The sequence below is a fragment of the Pelmatolapia mariae genome, linkage group LG15 (assembly GCF_036321145.2).
Source record: "Pelmatolapia mariae isolate MD_Pm_ZW linkage group LG15, Pm_UMD_F_2, whole genome shotgun sequence".
Classification (NCBI taxonomy): Eukaryota; Metazoa; Chordata; class Actinopteri; order Cichliformes; family Cichlidae; genus Pelmatolapia; species Pelmatolapia mariae.
Window position 1 is genome coordinate 27,954,189 of NC_086240.1, and position 16,134 is coordinate 27,970,322.

Sequence of the window (16,134 nt, forward strand, 5' to 3'; positions counted from 1 at the left end):
ATCCTCCGCCTCCACAATACAGGCTACTGGGAGAGCCATGGGCCTCATGGTTCTTCAGGAGCGAGCACCCTGGCTCAGGCTCACCAACCTGACGACAAAGGAAAAAGAGGAACTCCTCGACACCCCTGTCGTCCCTCAAGGTCTCTTCGGTGCAGCTGTTACATCCATGCAGAAGAGATGTGAGGAGAAAAAGGGAGATGAGGCTCTGAAACTCTGGCTGCCAAGGAGGGTCCAGCACACCACCCCAGCGGCACCGCGGTCATTCGCGCAGGCAACGTTTCACCCGGTCCCCGCTTTCAGGATCCCCAATATGCCTAAGACGGAGGCAGCCCCCCAGGCTCAGTAGCAGTTTTAGATACGGGCGACACGGGCGGTTGCCCGGGGCGGCATCGTGGTGGGGGGCGGCATCACGGGCATCGGCAAAAAAAAAAAAATTGCTCGTACTCATGCTGCCCCGACATCATGCCAGCGCATATTGGGAATGGCATAGGTACCGATCGATTTTCTATCGCCCATTTGCTGGGAGTAAGGGCGCCCTCTGTTTGCGAGGTGCGCCTGCCGCTTGCGGCACAGGGAGGAGAGGGCGGGGCGGCGGGGGATTCTCTGGGTGGCTGGAGCAGCGTCTAATAACCAACTTGCAAAATAAAACAAAATAAAAACAAACCAACAAACACGAAAACACCAGACATTATTATACAGACTTATAATTTTCACCGATGTTTTTTCGAAATTCTATACGCGAAAAGTGAGCGCGAGAGCCCTCGGTGCGCCTGCTCGCTGCTGAAGTCAAAGTAAACTTTATTGTCATCTCCGCTACATACAGTCCAGTATACAGAGAGACGAGACGACGAGGCTCCAGTTACAGCAGTGCAAGTAAACAAACAATAAATATAAGAAGAGTAAGAAAATAAATATACACTTTAGGACCAGGGGTAAAGGGATCAATAACAATTTAAAATGTATATTTTATATTTTGTTGATTTAACCTCCTAGGACCTGGCGTCCACATATGTGGACACCACATTTTGGGTTATTTAGACCAAAATACTCAATTTTGGTCTACAAGGGCCTGATATCCACTTACGAGGACATTATACTGCTACTGTTCTATCGAAATTTTAAACAAATATCCTTATAGGTGGCTCTCATTTTTCTTAGAAACAAAAATTAGGTAAAAAAAAAAAAAATCTGGTAATTCTTTGTTTTTACATTCATCAGGTCCCAATATGCCCAAATATCAAAGAGAAATTAAAAATGCATGCCGTGAATGAGTTTGGGTCTTAGGAGGTTAAAGTCTCACACACAACCCGTTTTTAAAGTTTAAAAAAAAGAGAAAAGAAGAGGAGGAGTTTAGCGACTTCCACAGTCGCTAGAGGCCGGGGATTGAGCCTGCCTATTTGCCTGACGCGCTGTCAGCTGTACGCAATAATGCGAGAGGTGGAATTGCTTGCTTGTTTATTAAAGTGCTTGAAAAGTTTACAGAGCAATGTGATCGGCTCGTGATTCAAACTCTTAAAACATCACAGCTCTAATGCAACAAGGGGAAACTCGTTGTGCTGCGGTCAACAAAAACTACGGCTACCCAGCCCTCCTCTCTGTCAAAATCAAACCAGTGAATGACAGACTGGCAACGCCCTCTTAATGTCACCGCTAGCACCCACGTGACTCCCGTTACACATCACCATAGCAACCAAACAAATGAAAACCCAGTGATCATTAAAATTCAATACATTTAATTATGGCTCCTACAAGGAGAAACGAGCAAAAGTTACAGGTAAGCAGATGTGTTATTGGATAATGGCAGGTCATGTATAAGAATCAGAATACTTTCTTAATCCCTAAGGAAATTATGTGGGTTACAGTTCCTCCAAGAAGAAATGGTAAAAATAGTAACAGTAACAGACTAAACTCCAAACAATATATACAGTAATATAATATTAATTAGTCAGTGTCAATTGTTGAATTGTCCTGTTCTCATTGTATGACGAATTATGATGTCTGTTTGGTAGCCGTTTGCATACTATGCATACTCTCTCTCTCTTCATATATAGGGTCATATATGTGTGTGTGCGTGCGTGTGTGTGTGTGTGGGAGGGGGGGGGGGGGTGGGCGCCAGAAGGCGTGTTCGCCCGGGGCGCCAAAGAGGCTAGGACCGCCACTGCCCAGACTGCTGGGGCTCCTAAGAATCCATGGACTCGGGAACAGTCTCCCCAGGCCAGACCTCAAGCGGCCCCTCCTCCTCCCCCCGCTGCCACGACCGTGAGGAGGAAGAAGCAGCCGACCTGACAGCCTCTCCTCTAGGCGAGAGTGAGCCCGGTTTCCCCACTTCATGGGCCGCTCTGCTGCCACCCAGCTCCATTCCCAACCCGTTCTCACTCCCAAATCGTAACATTTTACGCTAGGTGACAAATCGTCAACATATTACGTTTTCGGGCACCCAAGGCGTTCCTACGTCACGAAATCGGAAAACTGCGGACACATGAGAACCGTTTGGACTCAATCTACACATCTTCGCTTTTTCTCTTAAAATCGCTTTAGAAAACACTATTTCACCTCATTAAAGTGCTGGTTAAGGTTAGGAATAAGGTTATGGTTAGATTTAGGGATAAGGTTAGGTTTAGGCGTAGGGATACGGTTATGGTTAAGGTTAGGAATAAGGTTATGGTTAGGCATAAGGTTATGGTTAAGGTTAGGCATAAGGTTATGGTTAGGCTTAGTGATAAGGTTAAGTTTAGGGCTGCAGTACAGGGCTGGAAACCGCCGCGTACCATAACAACGTGGAAGGTCACCTTTCGCGTTCCTCAGGAACGCCGCAGGACGTGACAAAACGTCGGGATGTTACGCCTCGTGAGTGAGAACGGGCTCAAGTTCAAAGGGACATGTTCCACACAGAGTGTTCCTGTCACTGGACCCACCAGAGGGAAAGAGAACCAAAGTTCGCAGTGTTGTTTCACAAGCACTTCTCTAATGCATTCTATATTAAAAGAGCCCCGACACGCGCATCCAGGCAGTTTGCTGAGGGCGCTGTCCAATGTTGTAAAACACATGCAAAAGTCAAACATGCTGAAAAACAGAGCAATGTCTTCCATAATGCAGCCCGTGGAGACTCGCGTTTCCACAGCTGTGATAATGCAGATGAGCCCGTCACCTCCCTCACCTGTGACAGAAGCGACGGGACAACGAAATGGCGTATGTTTCGCCCTGCAACCACAAGGGGGCGCCAAAATGCTATCTTCGGTGGAGTGGCCAGTGAGCCCTCTGTCTCTCCACATAAAGAGCTGGGCTACCTGCACTCAGTCAGCATGGGTGCTGAGGACATTGGAAAAGGGCTACAGGCTACAATTCAATGTTGCTCCACCACATTTCAAAGAAATATTTTACTCTCATGCTCTGGGCGAGTCTGCCAGTTTTCTCCGGGAGAAAATTTCCACCTTGAGAGACAAAGGGGCTATAAGAGTTGTCCCTCCCAAGGAAATGCACAGCACATTTTATTCAAGGTATTTTCTTGTGCCAAAGAAAGGGGGGAGGGGGATGAGAGCCATTCTGGATCTCCGTGCCCTGAACTGGCATTTAAGGACATACAAGTTCAGGATGTTGACACACACCTCATTGCTATGGTTTGTACAAGCGGGCGACTGGTTCACATCAATCGACCTGAGGGATGCTTATTTCCACATGCATATATCCCCCACACTGAAAGTATCTAAGATTTGCTTTCCAGGGGATAGCATACGAGTTTGTAGTGCTGCCTTTTGGTCTCTCACTGAGCCCAAGGGTGTTTGTAAAATGCACCGAGGCAGCAGTGGCCCCGCTCAGAGAAAAGACCATTTGGGTGGCCACATACGTCGACTCCCTGGTGGCAGCCCCAACCTGCCAGGAAATGGCTTGTCACACAGATGGCAGAAGCAACACAGTGACCCTCAAACAGTGCCAGAGGCTGCTAGGCCTGATGGCTTCTTCTCTAGTGGCGATACCACTGGGACGCCTGCACATGAGAGGCTTTCAGTGCTGGGTGGGCTCGCGGGGACTAGACCCTCACCGAGACAGCCACCGTCGCGTGAGAGTATCTGCAGACTGTTCACTTGCTCTCCACGAGTGGAAGAAACCAGGTTTCTTGTCTCAGGACGTTGCCATTGGGGCGGTTTCAGCCAGGAAGGTGGTCTCCACAGACGCCTCTCTTTCGTGCTGGGGGGCCACCCACGAAGGCAGAGCAGTGAATGGGGAATGGGCCCTCACATGCACACACCCACATAAACTGTCTGTAACTGCTGGCAGTTCACCTATCGCTAAAACATTTTCTCCCTTGGCTGAGGGGTCATCATGTTTTAGTGAGGTCGGACAATTCCACTGTTGTGGCCTACATCAACAGACAGGTCTGGGGTCCCCAAGTTACACACACTGGCACACAGACTGATAGTCTGGAGCAGTGTTCACCTGCTGTCACTGAGAACAACTCATGTGCTGGGAATCTTGAACTTTGGAGCAGATCTTCTCTCCAGGGGCAACCCACTGTATGGAGACTGGAAGCTTCATCCAGATGTGGTGAAGGAGGCTGCGATTCGGTCAGGCAACTGTGGACATTTATGCATCCAGGGAGAATGCTCAGTGTCCCCTGTTTTACTCACTGTGCGATCAGAAAGCTTCACTCAGGGTGGATGCTCTAGCTCACAAGTGGCCAAGAACCCTCCTGTATGCTTTTTCCCCAGTGGCCCTCATTTCTCCAACTCTGGCCAGAGTGAGAGAGAGAGATCACTATATCATCCTGATAGCCCCGCACTGGCCAGGGAAGCAATGGCTGGCGAAGATTTTTCAGCTGCTGTGCGGCCCACCTTGGCCCTTACCACTACGCAGAGACCTTCTGTCTCGGGCACGGGGGGAAATATTCCACTCCCACCCAGAGAGGCTAGCTCTATGGGCTTGGCCCGTGAGTGGTTTAACCTGAACACAGTGGGGCTCCCTCATAGTGTTATCGACACTAATCAGTGTTCTAGAGCATCGTCTACTAGAACGCTATATGAGCACAAGTGCCGTGTGTTTGAAAGCTGGTGCTTAGAATCACAGGCCATTCATTTTCAGTGCTCTGTGGCAGTGATTCTGTCATTTCTTCAGGCCCTGATTGATAAGGGTAAAGCCTTCTCCACTATCAAGGTGTATTTGGCAGCAATTTCAGCCTGCCATATTGGTTTTGAGGGGAAGGCTGTTGGCCAGCATACCTTAATATGCCGTTTCATGAAGGGTGCATGGTGTAAATTTCCTACATCTAGGCCACTGGCTCCGTCATGGGACCTTCCCACAGTATAAACATGAGCTATGACTCATGTTTTTGTGCATGCACCCAGTCCCCCTACCTGCCTGTGCATCCATGTAAATTCATTTCATTTAATGCCTGACCTCCAAATTAATATCCAAAGTAAATTCATAGTTAACTTTTGTACTAAACTTCAGACTGACTACTTAGCTTTTTGAGTCTGGAAAAGTATGACATTTTTTACATAAAAAATTTAAGTAACCTTGGATTTAACATAAGTTGTGGATAAAATTGTTAAAGTATTGTGTAAAGTAATAGATCACTTTACTTAGAACAAATCAGTTACGGCCCTTTGTAGCAGCTGAACTGCACATTCTGACCCTATTTTTTTAGAATTGCCCAACTTCAGCCTCCCATTGGTAACACTTTCTGAAGTGGACTAGTTCAAGGAATAGCTGAAAGACCAGACTAACTCCTTTTCAAAGCAAAACACAATATGGATTGAATCTGTATTTACCATCTTTAAGCAAAATAGAAAAATTAGATAATAAAGGGCTAATATTTAACATAGCCCCTTTTCCTTTAGTACCTGCTCAGATCACTTGGAACCCTGGCCGAGCAGGTACTAAAAATTACCTGTGTGACGTTGTGATGTTGTCAGACTGCATGCCATTGACTGGCTGGTCAGCATCATCACTCAATGAGTCATAAGAGTGTCCTATTCATGAAAATTAACATCAACATTCAACATCCACCTTTGTTGTATGAATTTTGTCACAGGATGCAAGGTTGCGTTGGTATGAAAACGACAACACATCAGGAGGTACTAGTTTGTAATGGAGAACCAGTCGATCCAAGTCGAGTCGTGGCGAGCAATGGCGAGTCAATCCGAGTAGGAACTAATGGAAAAGATGCTTATGATGACGCTTATTATACGCTTTTTTGTATTTTTATTTTTGTCTATTCGGGTTTATGTCCAGGGTGCTGTGGGAGCACAGGAAAAACTACACTGAACATTCTGTCAAGGGTTTTTTCTGATGGAGTTTCCAAACAAATAAACTGAAAAGGAGTGAATGGAAAGAAATGATTCAAACAAAAGAAGCTTGTTGATCAGTAAGTATGGTTTAATAAACAGACGTTGAGTATTACCTTTGTTGCAGGGCTTTTAGAGAACATGTATTTTTGTCTCTTCACAAACTTTGTCTTATATTGTGTGTTTTGATTTTTAGGTGTATGTAACTGCCAGGCTTGTGATTAAAAACACTGCGTACTATATATATTCATTAATTTATTCAATTAGTTCTTGACCCAGATGTTCAGTAATCCTGTCACCTGAGATTTCATCTTGTTCTACATAAACTGAATTGCCCCTGACTGACTTTCCCAGTCTGCATTTGTGGGAGATGTGAAAAGCTTTAAGTTCAACAGTTGGTTTAAAGGCAAACACAATGCAGTAATTACTTATTGCGCAAGATGAAGTATTTGAGATCCTCTGTTACAATAATATACAATAGATAAAATCTGAATCCACCAGCTCATTATAAAGATTAGTCCTGAAGAGAAGCTTAGCAAAACAGCTCACATGTATCTGTGGTTCCATCCTCAAACAACTACTGTGTAGTGAGGTGGTTGTGACTTACACGATTGTCTGATTTTAGTTTATTCAAATTTGTATTTTAACCTCATTTATGTGCTTAACCCTTCAATGTTCTACATTTCAGCAGAGCTATTAATAAAGGAACTTCACTTTGGAATGCTGGGTATGCTTATTAAATGGTGCTTGTGTAACAGGTTTATTGAAAAATAATTTATATTTCACCAAAGATCCATCCTGCAGTGTTATTTTGCTTTGTCAGTATTGGTTATGTATATGTTTTTATTTATATATGTTTATTTTCTGTATTTATATTTTGGGAGCTTTTATTTTGTTTGTGTGACCTTTGACTTTCCACGAAGTCACTTCCTGTAGCTGCACGCTGTTTTCCTCAGTCGCCTAGAGGCCCCGCTGAGGAGAGGTGAGTGTGCGTTAGTGTTACAGAGCGAATAAACACAGTTAAAGTGACTAAAAGTAATTCAAACACTGCTCGTTCCCTTTGTGCATTTTGTCTCACAGTTCTGTTAGATGTTTTAGTGTGAATTATTGTTTCTCTGTCAAGTACAGCACTTTATTGTAACATGCTAGTTAGCCATTCTCAGATGAGAGCATAGGAGCATGCAGGTGGCTTCTCATGGAGTCCGCTATCCTTCTCTCTCCCTTGAAGGTGTTCATGCAGAAGTCCAGTAAAGTGAAGTTGCTGTACTGTTTTGTTTTTATTTTAAACAGGTATGTGAGCTCCCTCTTTTATTTTTGTGTCATGTGTACTGGTTATATCTTTTGTTTGTTTGTGATTCATGTTCACTGTTTCAACTTACTGTTAGATATATGTAACTAAAAAAATATGTAAAATTGCCACTGGTAAATGAAGTCTCCCTAAAGTATAATTTTGTTGATGAGGTAATTGTTGCTGTATGGTCACGATGAAGTGCATTTTAATTTGTTAGATATGTTTATAAATACATTTTAGTATTTTAGCAGTTTTATTTGTTAATTAGATTTGTTGTGATGTTGCACCTCAGTCGCCTAGAGGCCCCGCTGAGGAGAGGTGTTCATGCAGGAGTCCAGTAAAGTGAAGTCGCTGTACTGTTTTGTTTTTATTTTAAACAGTTATGGGACAATAAATCCGCCCCAGCTGGCAAAGTGAGAGTTGACTCCTCTGGTCGTTTGCACAACACAACGCAGAGAACTAACGGCAATCAGAGGTTAAGGCCAGACCGGCTACACTTGTTTTGTCTTCACAGCTGTAATGAAGAACCCCTTGTCTGCAAGTGCAGCAGATACTGAAATCTGCTATCTGATTAGTGCGTGTGACTGTGGAGGTGGATGCAAAGAACGCCAGAAAGCCAAAGAAGCCTCGAGTTAAAGTAATTGTCACACTCTCCAAAGGTCGATTCTGTTCATCTGGACGTAGCGTTTTCAGTGGGAGAAACGTTTTGTCACTCATCCAAGTGACTTCTTCAGTCTCAGCTGACTGCAGTTTTCCCCAATCTTATAAACAGTACATATGCATAATGACTGAAACCAGCCCACTGAAGGAACAATGAGCTAGTTTCAGTTATTGTGCAAATGCATAATAACTGATATCAGTACTGATATCTAGAATATGAAGATCGGATCAGTTTGACCTTTTCATAATAATATATGAATTATTCTCATGAAATCCTGCTGCAGATAAGATAAGCCTTTATTAGTCCCACATGTGGGAAATTTGTTGTGTCAAAGTTGCAGCAGCCAAAATAAAGAAAAACAATGGAATAGAATAAGATAAACGTAAATAACATACTATATACAATAGAATAAAAATACTATGTTGTCAGAAAAATATTAGACTTAGTGTTACTGCACATGTCTGTCTGTGCGTGTGTGGTCATCTGCAAAGTCTTTGTTGTGGAGTCTGACAGCAGCTGGAAGGAAAGACCTGCAGAGTCTCTCCGTTCCACCTCGTGGGTGTTGCAGCCTGCCACTGAAAGGAGCTGCTCAGTGCTGACAGAGTCTCCTGCATGGGGTGGGAGATGCTGTCCAACAGGGATGACAGGTTAGCCACCATTTTCCTGTCACTCACCACCTCCACTGGGTCCAGAGGGCATCCTAGAGCAGAGCTGGCCCTCCAGATCAGCCTGTTCAGTCTTTTCCTGTCCCCAGCAGAGCTGTTCCTCATCCTAATAACTGGCTGTTCCAATTCAATTTAATTCAATTCACTAGCTCGGCCTATGCCCTCATTTTAGGTTTGACAGCGTTTTAGAAGGTAAAAGTGAATGCTTTGACATGAATTGGGTTGCGGTTTGGGGAAGGCCTCGAAGGGGACTGGCAACGGCTCCTGGGCCTGGCAGATCCCCATGCACTAAATAGAAATGAAGTTAAAGAACTGAAAACAAGGAGGGAGTGAGTGTGGGGCACGTAAATGAGAATGAACAGCTTGCAGAACTGGGGGAACCTATAGATGACAAAAGGAAGGAGCATGTTTGGAGGCGTGGTCCCGCTCCTGAAATTCCGATACATAATCTCCAACAGTTGGCGTTACCCAACATAATGATGTTACCTGTAACTCCATCAGTTCTAAATTTCTGTTAGAAGAACAGGGTAGTTGTCTTTTTGTTTCTGATTCATTGATCCAAGAAGAAGAGTATGGTTACCTGTCACAGGTGTGAGTCTCTACCTTTGAGCTGCTTTACTCTTACTTTGGTTGAGTTTGCATGGCTGCCTCCCTCTCCTGCGTTGCTGGTAAGTCCTTTATTCCCTCATACTGCAGGTCATTACATCACGCAGGTGTAAACAGGTATTCTATTTGCAGATTGTACAGGTCGCCTCCTTCCTGAGCCTGAAAGTCAGAATGAAGCGAGCTGCTTTCACTTTGGTGTGTTCATGTTTCTCTGCAATGTTAGGCCTGGATTGGTTCTCACGGTGTGTTCACACCGAACGCAATAGACGCGACCAAAACGCTCCAGACGCCCCTAACTTGACGCGTGCAAATTCGCACCTCGACGCATGTCCAACGCAAATTATTCGCGCGTCAAAATTGCATATTTTGACGCGCGTGAACCGGAAGTGTGGGAGGAAGTAGTGCCAGACGGTATGTTTGCAGGATGACAGCTGTCGAGCTAGCGTTTGAAGAGAGAGTCTCCCTTCTCTGTTTACTGTGAAGAGCAGCGGCGTAAAGGATGTCCTCGCCGTACCTGGGTCCATCAGGTCCTCCTGAAGCGTGAGCAGTTTGGTGAGTTTACCACTTGCTCCAGGAGCTGCGCCTGGATGACGGCCGCTTTCAGCGGTACCACCGTCTTTCCCTCGCCCAGTTTGAGGACCTGCTGTCCCGCGTCGGTCCCAGAATCGCCCGCCTAGACACCAACTACAAGCGGTCAATCCCACCTGCAGAGCGCCTGTCCATCTGCCTGTGGTTAGTAAGTGTTTAATACGGTAGTCCTTTATTGATACCTGTGCTAATATATGCTAACCTATCCGTTTATACACTGCTAACATGGATGTGGTATGCTATCAGTGAATGCCGTCGGTGTTTACTGATAGCAAACTGTGGTACGGAGACGACTGTTTATAATATTTCTAGTGATACTCAAAAGGTCTCACCAAGTCCTGATTTAATTCGATTTATGCTGTTATCAGTGTTTGCAATGATAGCATGGCTGTGGTGTCTATCAATGTATGCTCTCAGTGTTTGCTGATATCAAACTGTGGTATGAAGACCACTGTGGGTAATCTTTTGTAGTGATACTCACTCCTTTTTTTTCTTTTTCTTTTTTTATTTAGACCTGGTTTAATTCTGGTATAGAACCAGTTGAATATTTGTATATAATCCCTGCAGCTGTCAGACTCTATAACAGGGGTCACCAGCCTTTTTTAAAACTGAGAACTAGATAAAATTGTGAACAGTTCATCTTAAGTTATATTATAATAACAATTCTATCTTGATATGCTGTCTTATCACAGGTTAATTTTTCAAAAAAGGCCTGGGTCGTGTAGCAGCCAACAACTCCTCCAGAGAGGCTGTCCTGGTGAGGAAGAAGTTCATGGCCCACTTCTCGGCGGAGGGAGCAGTGTCTTGGCAGCCAAAAGAATAGCCTGTTTGAAGACCCATTGACTTCCCCACAACCCTGCCTTTTTAAAATTTTCTTAATAAATGGAGCTCTACTCCAAAATAAACTAACCTCTCTTTATTCTCTTAAATAATTGGTCTTCATTATGTTCCTATATAGTAGTATATTTTTTCATTAGTATAATATGAAATGAATTCTACATAGGTCAAGCTGTGTGCCAATATTTGCTGTGTAGTAGAACTGAGACATTAGTCATTACAAAAATTTATTTCAAATAATATTAAAATTCTCAAACAGAAAAACATTAAACATAAATATATAAAATATAACTATTTACAGAGAGACAGGAATAAAAAGGACCCAGCTTAAAGTGGAAGAGCCTCGGGGAGAAGGAGGAGAAAAATAAGAACATTGTTTCTGCCCTGGAGAGCCTGCTGCCTCATCAGAAAACTACTGATTGCTAGGGTCCAATGTTTCCAAATTTAACACAGCTGTGCTGTTTTCAAAAACTAATTTATAAATTTGAAATTTTACAAATTCTCTCGTGTCTGAGGCGGCATGCTCTCCAGAGCAGGAACAAGGCTGAGGAGGAAATGCTCCGTTGGAGACTGGCGTGGCCTCTTCAGGGACTCCAGGATGGCCAGCTCCACCGCTGATGGACCGTCCTGGGACCCGTCCCTCGTCCGCCTCGGAGCTGTCCTCCTCTGTGGGCCTGTAAAACACAGCACAAAACAACACAAAGAAATGAGAAGGCTGATACTAGATTTTCATTTTCAACATTGAAAAAAACAGGATATAAACAGATTGGTTGTAGATATTTAGTAAAGGTAATCACAAGGGAATCCAACAGAGTAAAAAGTTATCAGTGCTTGCTGTACATCTGTTGCTACAATTACATACCTGTGGTTGCAGCAGCAGGAGCTGAGGGACCAGGGACTGGGGAGCCAGGAGAAGCAACAGGGGATGGCTCTGCTGCAGAATCAGTTGGCTCTATCAAGACAATATTAAAAGTTAACAGGTTGTAAACAATAGTTATAGAGAAAGTATATACAGTGGTCCCTCATTTATTGCAGCAGGGGTTGTCAGAATAACTAGCCCCTCGCCACGCACTTTATACACTTTTTTTCACACACCCATGAATATTACTCACAGTTCTCACAAGTTGATTCTCAAAGTGCAAACCTTAGTAAATTTCAAAATGTAAAAGTATTATTATGCCGCGTTTTGTCTTCGTCTGCCTGCCACTTTTGTGCGCCTTTTTCCCTCCCGGTGCGGGTGTCTATTTCCGAATGAGGGTATAGTTATGGGTGTTTTTGTGCTGTTCTTTTTTTATTGGATGTGATGGTTATCAAAACCAAACATGACAAATTTGGCAAGCGCAGGAGACACGACATGGAGGAGATTTGTCAATCAGGCTGCAGAATGCAATGCGCATTGTTGACAGTTGTACTGTGCAATAAAAAAATCAGCGAAAAAGCGAGGCAGTGACGGATGAACAGCGGGATCACTGTGTGCTGTTTATTAATAAACAATAACATATATTTCTATATGACAACATGCATAAGAGCAGAAAGGTATTTGTACATCAGTGGGAAAATAGCGGGGCAGTAGGCGGGCTTGCTAGCTTTTGTGCGGCTTCTCCGGGTCAGTCAAAAATTTCAAAAGAGAAATGAATGAACTTATCAGGTTGCCCGATCTCTTCATATATCTTCCTCCAAGCTAGGTCCTTTTTATTCCTGTCTCGGTACAGAAAGCAGCTGGTGTCGTACAGCTCCGGGTAGTTTGCTACGGCGTTGATTAGCCTTTCCTCCATATTGAATGAAGTATGAAGGGCTTTGGCTGGATCTGCCTCTTTGACCTAGGTCAGAGCCATGTCACCAGGCTCCTGATTGGTTGTCTCGGCGTGAATTGACGCTGGAGTTCAGATTTTTCCAACTCGAGCGGTAGACGCGATACGCGTGAATGCACAAAATGCAACACAAAAACTGACGCGTGTATTTTTATTCGCGCGTCAAACGCGCCAGACGCTACTTTGACGCGCGTTTGACGCGTTTTCGCGACGCAAATCTGCTATTTTCGCAGGACCCGCAATCGCGCGTCATCGCGCTTTTCCATTGACTTTACATGTAAACCTGACGCTCTGGTCGCGTTTGGTGTGAACACACCGTCACTTCAGCCTTTTTGTTTTTATTTTGTCCTGTTATTTTAGATGTGTTTTGGCCTTAGTTAGGGCTGGATCAGGTGACCCTGCACCCGAACCAGCCCTTAGTAATGCTTCTAAGTGTTTGCAGAGATGCAGATGAAGAATCTTCATAAAAAATTATTTCATTTTTATGAAGATACAGAGCTCAGTCTTGATTAATGTGCAAACTGAAGACACTATAGCATCCATACGGCTTCTTCATCGTGTGTCCTCAGGTCTTCATCTTTGTTTGAGTCCATCAGACACGTTTGCTGTAGTTTGATGTTTTCACTCTGCTTACTTTATAGTGAACAATGATGATCTACTCTGCAGAGGATTTGACGTCCAACCAAACATACACCAAGGAGATGTTCAACCAATCATACACCACAGCGATGTCCTGCTACGAATATGACTATAATATCAGTGGCTACCTAGATTATTATGGATTTTGTTTTTTTAATAAAAACCAGAGTATGGCAAAGGTGATCCTCCCGTACATCCACTCTATCATCTGCATCCTGGGTTTCGTGGGGAACAGCCTGGTCATTGTCACCTACGCCTTCTACAAGAGGACCAAGTCCATGACTGACATCTACCTGTTCAATGTGGCCATCGGCCACCTGCTGTTCATGCTGGCGCTGCCATTCATCGTCTACAACGAGCTGTGGTCGTGGCCGATGGAGCAGGTGGCCTGCAAGCTGCTGGGCAGCTCCTACAGTGTGAACCTTTATAGCGGCATACTGCTGCTCGCCTGCATCAGCACCGACCGCTACATTGCCATCATACAGGCTCGCCGCAGCTTCAGACTGTGCTCAATGTCATACAGCCGCATCATCTGCGCTATCATCTGGATCTTCACTATACTCGTGTCCGTCCCCACCTTCATGCAAGAATTAAATCATATTTGACGATGATAACTCAGTCCAGAGCTCAATTCCTGAGTATGTCTGTGAGTTCAAGTTTGAAGACACATCCTTGGTAGCGATGGTGGCCATCCCCAGCACCCAGATCAGCGTGGGTTTCTTCCTGCCACTCTTCATCATGACGTTCTGCTACAGTGCCATCATCGTCACCCTGCTGAAGGCCAAAACCTTCCAGCAGCACAGAGCGGTGTGGGTGGTGCTGGTGGTTGTGGCTGTTTTCATCATCTGCCACCTACCCTACAATATAGTGCTCCTGTACAACACAGCCAACCTGTTTCGGGAGCGCCCATGTGGCGAGGCAGACATAGTGGAGATGGCCCTGACAGTGTCACAGACCATTGCTTACATGCACTGCTGCCTGAACCCGGTGCTGTACGCCTTTGTGGGGGTGAACTTCAGGAACCACTTCAGGGGGATCTTCAGGGACCTGTGGTGTCTTGGAAAGAAGTACATGGCCCATGCCACTTCTCTAGAGTCACCTCTGACTTCTACATGTTCTCCACTCGGCGCTCGATGGACGGGTCCAGCAACAGTGGCACTTTTTTTTTTTACCATGTGAAGATATCCGTGGGTTGATCTCTGAAGCTCCAGGTCTCTAACACCAAAACTGAGTCACTTCTATCGCACCGAAGATAAAGAGATCTAACCCCATGCTGTGCTTGTTCTACTATATTATTTTAATCGTGAAATATTTCAACTCCTGCATTTTCTTTTTTTTTGTGATTATTTTGTGAGTGATGACTGAAGACGAGTCTCCCGCAGAGCCTCTTGCTGTCTGTACTACACAAATGAAGCAGAGCTCAAGTTTTTGTTTTAATGTTTTGTCACCTGAAACAGACGGCTGAACAGCTGAAAACACGTCTGATTTAAACTTGTCTGATCTCTCCTTCATGGCGGCATCCCCATGCACCCTCGACCTCTTTCAGCACTGCTTCTGTTTTAAGGACGTGCTGGCGCTGTGCACAGCTCTATTTACAGCTCTGCTGACAGTGTAACACTGTGCGGTGAATTCACTGTGTTTAATCTTTATCTGACAGTGGAGATCAGACTGTCTCTCTTCACTAACTGGACCTCTGGACTCCACATACTGAAGTCTCGGTGTCAGTGTTCTGTCCCCTGTCCTGCCCTCTGGTAAATAATGAGACCATGTCTGTGTCTTGAGTTCATGACCATGAATAAGAAGGATGCACAAGAATGATATGGCCAAACTGAGGACAAACTGTGGATTTGTGAGCATATTAAATCAGACTGATGTACCCCATAATGCCCACTACCACCAGGTGTTTCAACTGCTGTTTGTATAAAAATATATATATTGTACACACTATGTTATAATATGTTTGAATAATATTAGTACTTATCAGCAGTAAATCAAGAAATAAAAAACGCACATGTTTGGAGCACCTCTGCTCAGGACCAGATCAATATAAAGTTCAATACAAACATTAAACATCCAACTAGGTTGAGAAAGATGTTTTGACTTTAGGGACTCACAAAAGAAGCCATCTCTGAAGTGTGAATAAACACACACAAACATTGTACACACATTGTATACACTTTTGAGAAAGTGCTCTCTGACTTGTCCATTAATGTTCTTTCAGACCCAAACAGCAGTACTGTAACGACACTGTCAGTGTGAAGCCCCTATGGTCTGCTCTCTGGCAGGAATAATACTGCACAGTGCTTACGAAGTGCTTTTTCAAATATGTGATGTCTTGATAAATCGAGCAGATATTTGAAGTTTGCACAGCTACATTCTAAATACACAACATTCTCATACCTCCCAATCGGATGTTACAAAAGTGTCGAGCTTCACTGGCACAGTTCGTTCTCTAAACACAACTGTTAGCTAACAGGAGCTAACTCCCCAGGATTTCCCAGCGCTAATAACACAACACAAGCTAGTTTCTTTGTGCTCAGGGTTCAGTGCCTGATATAAGAGTAGCTTATTAGTATTGATATATGAAAACCATTAGGATTTATCCACTGGTTTGTAGCACTTAGGGTTGCAAACTTTTCAGCTATCAAACTTCTGGTATGCAACAGAAGCACATTGCACAGCCAGCTGTGCATAGTGTAAATATGCGCTGTATGTTCATATTCTTATGATAAAAATGCAGTGAAATGTTGGTATT

At 44.4% G+C, this 16,134-nt stretch overlaps 1 protein-coding gene and 1 pseudogene across 1 annotated transcript in view; one reads left to right on the forward strand and one right to left on the reverse strand.

Moving 5' to 3' along the window:
• The first annotated feature begins 7,788 nt into the window (after window positions 1-7,788).
• On the forward strand, window positions 7,789-16,118 carry LOC134643797 (C-C chemokine receptor type 6-like; annotated as a pseudogene).
• Window positions 11,233-16,134, reverse strand: part of LOC134643769 (kinesin-like protein KIF26A) — a 91,122-nt gene continuing 86,220 nt past the window's right edge. Inside the window, exons 17-18 of the transcript XR_010096399.1 lie at window positions 11,792-11,881; window positions 11,233-11,603 (exon numbers count right to left, since the gene is read on the reverse strand). The gene's annotated coding sequence lies outside the window, so the exon portion shown is untranslated. The remainder of the gene's footprint in view (window positions 11,604-11,791; window positions 11,882-16,134) is intronic.